Here is a 12,228-nt window from a genome sequence, read left to right as displayed (position 1 = left end):
AAGACACCATAGGGCTTATGTTCAGGGGATGTCATCTTGAAAAATCATGCTAAGGCTTATTTTCTGATTAGGTCTTATTTTCAGGGAAACATGGTAGCATAATGATACGTACTAAGAAGAAAAAGAGGGAAGAGCTACGAAGTATAGTTGTGAGTTGCGATTTTTAAGAGATTGGTCAGAGAAAGCTTCACAGATGCAGATGAGACTTAAAAATCTGAAGGAGATCAAGGATTAACCCATGTGGCTATTTTAAGCAAGAGCCTTCTAGTCGGAGAGAACACCAGGTGCAAAGGCATTGCAGGCAGACCTTGACTGGCACATTTGAGGGTAGAACAATTGAAATGAGGTAAGCAAATGGGAAGATGTGATAGGATCACTATGTTAAGATAACCTCCTTTATTATTTTCACCACCAATCTTTACTCTAACATTTATTCCTGGTTCAAAACTTGCCTTAGGCCATCTTTCCAACTGGAATCTTTCTCTGATACTTACAAAAGTGTGGTAGAAGTGATGCTTTTCTGAGTTGTAGCAGCATGTTCTATATACTTGCATCGCAGCTGTTGAATCTCACTGTCCTTTACATGTTTCATTGCACATGTTTGTTGAGTGATCCATCTCCTTCACAGGAAGGCAGTGACTATTTGTGTGACTCTATAGTCTAAAAGGCAGTGAGGATGGCAATTAAAAATTAGACTCTTGGGGCTCTAATCTCAGGTTGTCCATGTGCTAAGTCTGGTTGAAGGAGTTAATCAACCTCATGTCTTCAGATTCCTTACCTTCTAAATTGGAAATAATTGTAGTAATACAGTAATTGATGTGGGCCAGGCATCATTCTGAGAGCCTCATACGCATCGATCCATGCATCTTTTCACATGATGCCTCGCTAGAAAACTTGCAGGGTTATACTAACGGCACTGATTAAGTGGGTTAAATTATGTAAATCACTTTCAGTTTGTGGCATACATTTAGTGTTTATCTAATTGTGTATGCATTCAAAGGAAAGTGTATGTGAAATAAAGTTATAGATTTCCTAAAATGCATTTATATTCAGGGATATAATTTTAATCAATTTTCAGATCAATATCATTTATGTCCATGCTCTATCACATAATGCAGAGGGTGCCAAAAAAAACATACACACATTTTAAGAAAGAAAAAAACTGTAGTAACATTGTAATCCTCAATATATCACAATAACAAAAGATGAATACATGTCATGTGTATTAATTTTTTTGGCACTCCCCGGTACAGTCTTCTATGAAATAAGATTGTGGTTCATACAATATTTCTTAAAACAGTATGTTACAGTTTTTCTTGGGACTTACCCCTATCCTCAAACATTCACCCTGGCACTTTCTTGATATTATCATAAATGATCAACAGAAGTTTTTTCAGAAAATAACAAACAGTCACATCCCTTATTCAAATGATCCTGATGTGGTACACTGATTACATCAAAATATTACAATTCCAGTTATACCCTAAAGAATATCAACTACATATTTGCACACCCAGGTAATGAAAATTCTTTTTTCTCCAGGCTAATAGTAATTTTAAGGTTCCATAAATTTAACACTCATTCCAATCTCAGTGATACAAACAAATGGTATGTTTTAGCCAGAGTAATATAGTATTTATTTCTGTATCTTCTGAATTTAGCAATGTTCCTGGAAAACTTTAGAAGAAAAAGTGAAATTGTAGAACAAACAAATTACCTGATTAGGGAATAAGATAATTATTAATGGCATTTTAGATCAGTTATAAAATTTGACCAAAAGAGTAAATCCTTTTTGTACAAGGAAGTAGCATGAGCTAAATTACACGGGCAGAATTTCCCTCAGGAGATTAGAAAACCCACAAGTAGCCATGTACTCTCTATAGAGTACCATCAGAGTAACTTAAAAGTGTCATCCATTGAGTAGTATTGGTCTAAGAATTGTTTGTAACCCTTGTGAAGATATAAGGACTTTGTTCCAGCATGTAAGTCAATGCACTGCTTCCTTTATCAAGAAAGTCTTGCTATTAAATGTAAAGGAAGCTTAACTAAAGTGTGCTATAAAGCATTTTGATTTACATTCTGGTAAAAGCTGTTTATCTCCTCCAGTACAAGTAATAAACACTTCGATACCATCACTTTGAGTAGGTCTGGTATGGAGAACATTAAGAACACAAATAAATTATAATTTTCTAAACTTGGATGGTGCCAGAATATGAAATTCCTTAAATGGCACATAGTGATGAATATTATTCATGTTCTCTGAACAGTGTAATCACACGATCAGAGTTCATTTTAAGTGTTCTTAAATAGATAAACTTATAGGATACATGGAGAGGCAGAAAAGGGAAAGAGTAATCTAGTGAAAACTAAAACTAAGAAAGGTATAAATAGGATGCTGAAATTGGAGTGAAACTGAAAGGAAGAATTTGATAAAAAAAATAAATACAAGTAAATAAGCATATGGTTTTGGTAGCAATTTGTTGGTGAGTTATTTTGTTTGTTGTTTTTTAGTCATGTGGTAAATCTTATTCAAATTTGCTAATAAGGAACATTGTTATTAAATACAGGTAAAATGCATAAATATACATAAAATAAATATACAATAGAACTACATATATCTTTTCTTTTCCTGCTTTGAAGAGAACTAGCCCTCTAGTAATTGCAAGGATATATGAGTCTATAATGTAATGCGGAACTGAAAATGAAATGTTAACTACATGTGGAAACAAATATCTTCATTTATGAATCTCTCCATTAGAAGTTAGCTTGTACAAAACCATATGACACACACTCCACACATGTAAATAAACATCTACTTAGACAGTTATAACAACTGACATAAGTCTAATAAAATCTAGCTCTATTATCCTCTAAAACGTCTTAAGAGTTATCAAGATATACTATAGAAAAAAGGGCCACAGGAAGTGATTGTTCTTTTCACGGTTGTGCATCATGCTGCAAGGAATAACAAATATATTTTATAAACAACACATGAATATTAATTAATTTATACATATGTATATATGTATATATATATATATATATATAATAAAAAAAAAAACATGGGGCAGCTGGTTAGCTCAGTTGGTTAGAGCCCCATGCTCTTACACTATTTCCCCAAAAATAAGACCTAGCCGGACAATTAGCTCTAATGTGTCTTTTGGACCAAAAATTAATATCACACCCGGTCTTATCTTACTATAAGACCAGATATAATATAATATAATATAATATAATATAATATAATATAATATAATATAACACTGGGTCTTATATTAATTTTTGTTCCAAAAGACGCATTAGAGCTGATTGTCTGGCTAGGTCTTATTTTGGGGGAAACATGGTAACAACAAGGTTGTAGTTTATCCCCAATTGTGAGGTGCACCCTCCACAACTAGATTGAAACAACTACTTGTCTTTGAGCTGCTGGGTCCTGGAAAAACACACTTAAATAAATACAAGTTAAAAAAAAAAAAGAAAAACACTTGTTTGTATGTAGACTAGATTTACCAAGTGCAAGAGGAACTTAATTTTTCATTCAATATTAAGGTAAGGTCAACATAACCTTCAAAAATGAAATTAGAAAAGTACTTTTAAATTTGATTGAAATACTACAGCAATTGCAAATAGAATGATGATAAATGATGTCTCTTAAATCTAAGTCCTGAAATTATAAGATTCTCAGAATAGTCTTTGAAATGATAGATTTAATGTTCTGCTACATAGGAGACAAAATAAAACCACTCGGCTAGCAAAGCTTTTCCATTGAATTTTCTTTTCCCTTTTCAAAAAGGATTGACAATAAGAACAGTGATCCCTGAGGACAGTTTGGAAACATCGTAAAATCTGAAATATGTTTTGAATTTCAAAGAAGAAATGATGGAAAAGAAAATGTGTGTAGACTATTTAACAGAATGACAAGGTTTTTGCCTCACTGGAACATTCATCAAAAATAATAGTTTTATCAGACATCCATTGGGGTTTAACAATAGAAAACTGCCTTAAAAAATGGAAAAGTTAGACTAAAGGTGGAAAAAGATCTGCTTCCTTGGAGAATTTGGCTTCCTTAGACACTGGCAACTAGACAACAAAATTGTGATTCAAAAATATAATATCAGGAATATTTATTCAAATAATCAAAACAAAGTAATATCAGTTAATGGTGTTTATGCATAGAAGATTTCATTTAAACACAATTAAAAAGAACCTGGGCATTTGCCAAAAACATAGATATTGCATGTTAAACTGTGTCCCAAATTTGCATTGCTGTCCAATTGTTAAATAAATATAGATACACACACATACATATATGACATTGACATAAGGTATGTGAATGCATCACTCCTCCGGGTTCAAAACACTGCATTTGGAGGAAAAAAAATATGTTCAATTAAGGTAAGATTCACAAAGAGAACCAGTTCTAACAGTCACACAATCTGCAGTACTATGGACGTTGGAGAGGAATTCTGAATTCATACACAAAAGTTGTTATCATAGAAGAATGGAAAGTGTCTAATTAAACGTTACATTAAAAATGGTAAAAACTTATGCAAAGGAAAGGAAACTATCAACAAAACAAAAAGACAACCTATTTAAATGAGAGAATATACTTGCAAATGACATACTTGACAAGGGGTAGATATCCAAAATATGTAAAGAACTCATACAACTGAGGAACAAAAAAATAAAAAATCCGATCAAAAAATGAGCAGGGAACATGAAGAGACATTTCTTCAAAGAAGGCATACAGATGGCCAATAGACATATGAAAACATGCATAACATCACTAATCAACTGGGAAATACAAATCAAAACCACAGGATACCACCTCACACCAGTTACAATAGCATGTGTTGGTGAGGATGTGGAGAAAAGGGAACGCTCGTGCATTCTTGGTAGGACTGCAAATTGGTATAGCCTCTACAGAAAACAGTAGGGAGATTCCTCAAAAATCTAAAAATGGATCTGCCATACCATCCAGCAATTCCATTTCTGGGTATTTGTCCAAAGAAAACAAACACTAATTCAAAAAGATATATGCACTCCCATGTTCACTGCAGCACTATTTACAATAGCCAATATAAGGAAGCAATCTAGGTGTTCATTGATGAATGGATAAAGAAGACGTGAGATAAATATATATATATATATACACATTTTATATATATATAAATATATATATATATACATTATATATATATAAATATATATATATATATATATACATTTTATATATATATAAATATAAAATGTATTATTACTCAGCAATAAAAAAGAATGGAATCCTGCTAATTGTGATAAGCAATTAGCTTATCCCTCTAGGTCCTGCTAATTGTGGACCTAGAGGGTTGTATGCTAAGTGAAATTAAGTCAGAGAAAGGTAAATATTGCAGGATTTCACTTATATGTGGAATTTTTAAAAAACAAAAACAGATGGACAAACAACACAAAACAAAAACAGACTCATAGAAACAAAGAACAAACTGATGGTTGCCGGAGCTGAGGGGTGTGGAGGGATGGGTTCAAAAGCTGAAGCAGAATATAGTCAATAATATTGTGATAACTTTGCATGGTGACAGACGGTTGCTAGTCAGTGTGGTGAGCACATAAGGTATATAAATGTCAAATTACTATGTTGTACTCCCGAAACTAATATAATATTTTATACCAACTATATGTTAACAATAGAAAAAGAAAAAATTACCCAGAAGGCTCCAAAGGAAAAAAGTAAAGCATAAAAGAAAAAGATGGGATCTTAACCCAGGGAGATTTTGGTACCTCCCTGCTTCAAAAAAGATGAAAAAGATTGCCCTATTAGAGTTCATTAAGTTTATTAACATTTAGGCTATTATGAAAACTCTTAAGAAAATCAGATTTTTGTCTAATTGCTAGAGAACTTTAATCATATTTTCAAAAAACGACATGATTTGGCTATTTAGGTTTACATTAATATCAAACCCCAGAAGTGCCCTGATATTTTAGTACATAGAAAGTTGTGTAGTCAGCTAAATGTTAGGGAAACTTCCTTTTTTTTTTTTTTTTTTAAACAGGTGCTGGTTTTAAGTACAAAGAGTTCCCCGTTGAAAGGGATTCACTTTTCCTTCAAATATCAATTTTCTAACATTTGTTATAGCATTAATTTACAGAGATGAATGAAAACCTCAGCATAACAATTCAAGAATCAGATAATACCTCCCAAAATATAAGGTGAGTAAAATCAATGGAAATCTTGAAAATAATGCCAATTCACTCTTTAAATGACGGTATTAGAAGTTATATGTAACATAATTTGTAAAGGGTGCTGTCACTCATTCAGACCCTTACATTCATCAAGATTTTATCCCGTCATTTTGTTGCTGAGCAGTGTAGCTGTTCAGTTTCATAGGTATCTTTTTTGAGTAGAGATCTCTTTAAGGAATGTGCTCCCAACCTCATTTGACTTTACTTTGTGGCCCTTTTAGTGGTAATTTAGATATTATAATCAAAAGGCTAAAATTAAATTTAATTGAAAAAATATTAAGTCCTCGATATTAACAACAAATTTCTCGATGCACTATTCAGGGAACACACAGCCTAAAGCGAGTAGACATATTTTTAAATGATAATTACAACGTGATGTAGGATAATTTCTCTGTGTGTGTCCCCAAATGATGTAGGAGATTTTTCTTCTGTGTGAGTGAATGAATGAGTGAGTGCCAGGATCATGTCTCGTGAAACTGAAGAATGGAAACATGGACCACGGAGAGGCGAGGAGTTGTAAAAGAGGATAGTTTATTAAAAAGCAAAGAAATGCAGCTCCCGAGTGGGAGGGGGTTCCCGAAAGAGGGTGCCCAGTGACTGAGGCAAAAGCTCTTACTTTTATATCTTTCCTTGCCTGTTTGGGGAAAGGGAGCTGGCGCCTTTTAGTGGAATCCGTCTAGTCTATCAGGTTTCTTCTGTTTGTCCATCCTAAAGGGATTAGTAAAATAACCCATTCCTATCTATCAGATCTGCTCCCTTTGTCCAGCCAAAAGGGATTTACGAGATAATTTTTTAGCCTCAAGGCTCTGTTACATTTTGTCCTAGAGTGAATGAGTTACTTCACAACCTGGAGTTTTAGGATATGGCTGTCTTTTGTTTATTCCACCAGGGACCTCCCTGTCTACCTACCAACATGCTAACTAACCTGTCTCAAACGCATTTATATAAACAAGGTAATTTCCTAGCATAACAAACACTACTATTTACCAATGAAGTAAAATTGAATTAGTTCCTTCCCTTTTACTCTTAATGACTTCCTTTACGGTACTCAAATGTATAATGAATATTTCTGAAGTTGCAGTTTTCCAAGCTGAATATATGTTACTACGCATTATATTCTACATCACGAGGCATGACTCATGCGCTACAATTTCTCTTTTCTTTGTTCCTTGTCATTTTTTCAGTTTTTTTTGATGTTATATTCTTGATCTTCCTTTCCTTCTGAATGTCTCTTCTATAGTTTCTCAAAAGTTTCTTTTTCTTTTTCTTTCTTATACATTTTAAGCATTTATATATTTCTCAATAATTTAACATGCCATTGCAATTAACACAACATTTTTAAAGATTTTCTCAAAAACGTAAATAAAGTCCAGGGGCAATCATTATAAACAATTACTATTCTCTGTCATCAACCATTGCCACCATTGGATGATTAACAGGTGTAGTTTTCCCAGTATGTCCTGCATGTCTATCTGGTTTTCCTTATTTGGAGTATTTACATTAAAACCATACCTGATTGTATGTGGTACAGAACATTACAAAACATTGTATAGATGTAAAGAGAGTATCAAAAGTTGCAGAATCAGAAATATATAAATAGCCAAATTTGGGAGAACATAGAATAAAATTAGAGCCATGATCTGAATTGATACAGTGTATAAAAAGAGAATTATACACATCAATAGCATTTTCTATGTTCTATGAATCATTTAAATGTTTTACCTATATTAATTCATGTAATTATTTTAACAGCTCTTCAGGGAAACTGAAATCATCGTCCTTATTTAAAGAAAGTGAGGCCCAGGACTGTAGAATACTTTGCCCAAATTCTCAGATACTAGGTAAGCGTCAAGAGTTGTGCCCTGGTACAGACAGCCAGGCTCCAGATCTTGAGCTCTCCAAATCCTGGCAATACTGCCTTTCAGGAGAAACATGCAGGAAAAATGGAGGCTTTGGAATACCTAGTCAAAGAATAAGAAACGATAGCTACATTACCAAATGTTTCTAAACAAGACTATAGCCTTGTGATTTATTAGTACAAAAATAACTCCAATGGACAAGAGTTTGATGAGAATAAGTAACACTGGGTTTAGAAAATTCCAGCTAGTGATTGAACTGCTGAAGACACAGTAGAGGTAAAAGGCAGTTACTTTAGTGTAAGGTAATGGAATGCTGGCCTAGCCTGGGGCAATGTCACAAAGACAAGTGGATTTTTTTTATGTTTTCCCCAGAGGTCATATGCAAAGCAACTTGAGACAGCTAATTAGAAATTATAATAAGGTAGATATAGTATATATGTATACAATTTTCAGTTAGAAAGAAGGTACTTTTCTCTTTTAATAACAAGCCATAAATGCTGGAGGGGCTGAGAATTGAAGGTCACAGGATAGATTCATTTATAGTGCTCTTAAAGGAGGAAATAGTTTGAACAAAGTTAGAGGGTAAGAAGAGCTCTGAAAATTGCCTTTAAAGAAGCAAAGTGTTTCTGAAGTAGTTTGTCCTTTCGGATTTGAACTTACTGATTTTCGAAAAGAATTGTTATGTCAGCACTTCATCTACCCCAACGGAAAAGCATGATAAATCTGCATTATGCTTTGAGGAAAGAGCTTTACCAAGCTCTGGTATTAGCTTTCAAACCAGCTATTTCTAGTAACAGGTCAGATTTACCCACTAGCTATTCTGCCACACATGCATAGATTTACACTTTATGCTGAATGGACTGTATTTTTTGAATGTATCTATTACTTTAATACTTCTTACAGCATTTATGTTCAATATTTAACAAATTAAGTTAATATATATTTGCTTTGCATTTTTTCCTGATTAGAATGTATAATTAATTTCAAACAGGATCTGACTGTAACATATCTTGATGTGAAACAAGTCTTATTTTTTTTTAACTTTTCTTATTATTTTATTTTTTTATTTTTTTATTTTAGTGTGTTTTTCCAGGACCCATTAGCTCCAAGTAAAGTAGTTGTTTCAATCTAGTTGTGGAGGCTGCAGCTCACAGTGGCCTATGTGGGGATCCATCCAGCAACCTTATTAAGAGAGCCGCGCTCTAGCCAACTGAGCTAACCAGCCGCCCGAAACAAATCTTTTTAAACAAGAAATATTATCAAGTATTACCTCTGCATTTAATCTATACAATATTATTATTGCAATTGGTAATTAATTTGTATTAGTTTTCACATGAACATATCTGTTTTCTTGTACATTTATTTTGATTTTTAAAAAAATCAAGTCAAGTCATAGAATTTCTATCCTAGAATTTTGTTTTGCCTGCTTTGAAATAGAAACCAGACTGTCAGCTGTACCTTCCCAAGGGTTTAAGAACATGTCATAGTGTATGGAAATGAGGGTACCCAAATCTTTCATTTAAAATACGACCTTGATTAATTCTTTTTTGTCATAACTTGATCCTTCCTTTAAAGAGAACCATTCATATTCATATCACATTAGCTTTGACTAACCAGAGCTGAAAACAACTAATAGGAAGAGTAAGCACTTGTTGGCTGCCTAGAAGTAACAGGGAAGTTCAAGAAAAAGGAATACTTTTTCTGTCTTCATCCTGATTTGATTCATCCTGTGTCTGATTTGATTTTGCAAGACTTTGATAAAGGTGACGTATTGCTGGTCTACAAATGGATCAATTATTTAGAGGGAAATGAAGAAATGAATGGAATGAGCTAAAATACATTTGCCTGTTTGTCTCAAGAACAAAGCTAAAAAGATACAATAAGGGAATGTTTAAGCAAGTATTAAAATGATTACCAAACCCCACGTTCCCACAGGAGCCTTTCTCCCACTTCATACTGTGCTGTACATAAGTTTCTACATATAAAGATGTTCTCCCACTTACATACTTTGCTGTACATAAGTTTCTACATATAAGGATATTATAATCATCAATAGCCATCAGAGATATTGAATACCTTATAAGGGTTATGAGCCTGTGGTACACACTGCAAAAACAACGTGATGAAAAGTATGAACCCTTGCTCAATAAAAGATAGTAAGTTAGAAGAAACACCCAAGAAATTATTTAAAGTAGCGTAGGATAAGAATCAAATGAGTGGTATACCCATAAAATCAATCACATTCATGTGGAGAATACTGTCAGAATTACCTAAGATAATACAAGATATCATGTCCTACTTGAGGCTGAGATGAATTAATTCTCACTCTTACCAGGACCCACAACTTCTGTTTTCTCCACCTCTCAGCAAAGAGAACAGGAAAGAATGCAGAATAGTATATAATTTCTGAGAATTGGGGACAAATGAAGGAGACTCCAAAACTGTTTCTTAAGGAGAATCATTTTTAATGAAGTAAAGGAATTAAAACTTAAGTGGTAAATTTAAAGCTATAGAGAGTAGTAGAAAGAAGGTTTTTTTGTAAAACTTGCTCTTACTAGAACTAACTTTATCAAATGCAGAAAGAATACATAATGATAGCTTGAAAAAAATCAAGGGCAGATTTCTTAAATCTATTCACACCTAGAAATGTTTTTTGTTTGTCAAAGGGAAAGGGCCCACAGACAGGGAGAGACTAAATACATAAAGAAATAGAAGAGGCTAACCAATGGAATATAATCCAAGACAGTCCAGAGAGAGGAGGGGAAGTATGGAAAAGGAAACCTTTATTTTAGAAAAAAAGAATATGGTCTTTTCTTTTTAGCCTTGGAAAGTAATGGAAAGATAAATGAATATGCTAAATAAAGATGTAAATGAAAAGGTATTTAGTGATGAAGAATAGAATTCAGTGTTCATGTGTGTGTTTATCTTCTAACGGCATCTTGCCAGGTTTCATTCAGCATTATCCACTATTTCCAAGCATGAAGTTTACAGGGACTATGTCAAGAAAACAGATATTCTGCAAATAAAGATGTTATTTAAACCACTAGGTTCTCTACTGCGTCTCCAGATGCCATTCTTAGTATAAAATGATGGAACCTTTCAGGCTTGAAATATGAAATTGTCTTCTGGTTATCATTTACTGCTTTTAAGATTTTAAACCGCATTGCGTGGTTCTAGTAATGGTTTTGGGAGAGGATACACTAAAGTTAAAAAACTCCCTTTGTGCTCTTTTCTGGTTTTTGTGGTGCGAGACATGAACAGCAAAGTCTAACACGACACCCTCCCCCAGGCAGTGCGGGAAGTCCTGCACAGAAGCAAGCACGTGGCGCAGGAAGTTTTTGGAGATGGTGGGGCTGCAGATCAGCTTGAAGAACTATGACCCTCAGAAGGACCAACGCTTCTCGGGCGCCATCAGGCTTAAATCCACTCCCCACCCCAAGTTCTCTGTATGTGTTCTGGGAGACCAACAGCACTGTGATGAGGCCCAGGCTGTAGTTATCTCCCACATGGAAATTGAGATGCTGGAGAAACTCAACAAGAATAAGAAACTGGTCAAAAAGCTGGCCAAGAAGTATGATGCCTTTTTGGCTTCAGCATCTCTGATCAAGCGGATCCCACGAATCCTGGGCCCAGGTCTGAATAATGCCCTTCTTTGCTGACTCACAATGAGAACATGGTGGCCAAAGTCGATGAAGTGAAATCTACCATAAAGTTCCAGATGAAGAAGGCGCTTTGTCTGGCAGTGGCTGTTGGCCACATGAAGATTAACGACAATGAGCTTGTGTGCAACATCCACTTAGCTGACTTAGCTGTCAATTTCCTGGTGTCATTGCTCAAAAAAAATTGCCAGAATATCCAGGCTATACACATCAAGACCACCACGGGAAAGCTGCAGCCTCTGTACTAAGGCACAGCTTAATAAACCATAGTGCTACCATTAAAAGGAAGGAAGGGAGGGAGGGAGGGAGGGAGGGAGAGAGGGAGGGAGGGAGGGAAGGAGGGAGGAAAGGAGGGAGGAAAGAAAGAAAGGAAGGAAGGAAGGAAGGAAGGAAGGAAGGAAGGAAGGAAGGAAGGAAGGAAGGAAGGAAGAAGGAAGGAAAGAAGGAAGGAAGGAAGGAAGGAAGGAAAG

The 12,228-nt window shown here is 34.5% G+C and overlaps 1 pseudogene; it reads left to right on the top strand.

The window, feature by feature from the left end:
* Positions 1-11,352: 11,352 nt before the first annotated feature.
* Positions 11,353-12,006, top strand: LOC117022628 (60S ribosomal protein L10a-like; annotated as a pseudogene).
* Positions 12,007-12,228: the final 222 nt, after the last annotated feature.

The sequence above is a fragment of the Rhinolophus ferrumequinum genome, chromosome 5 (assembly GCF_004115265.2).
Source record: "Rhinolophus ferrumequinum isolate MPI-CBG mRhiFer1 chromosome 5, mRhiFer1_v1.p, whole genome shotgun sequence".
NCBI classification, from domain to species: Eukaryota; Metazoa; Chordata; class Mammalia; order Chiroptera; family Rhinolophidae; genus Rhinolophus; species Rhinolophus ferrumequinum.
The sequence above is the reverse complement of the archived record's forward strand: the minus strand, read 5'-3'. Positions and strand labels throughout refer to the sequence as shown.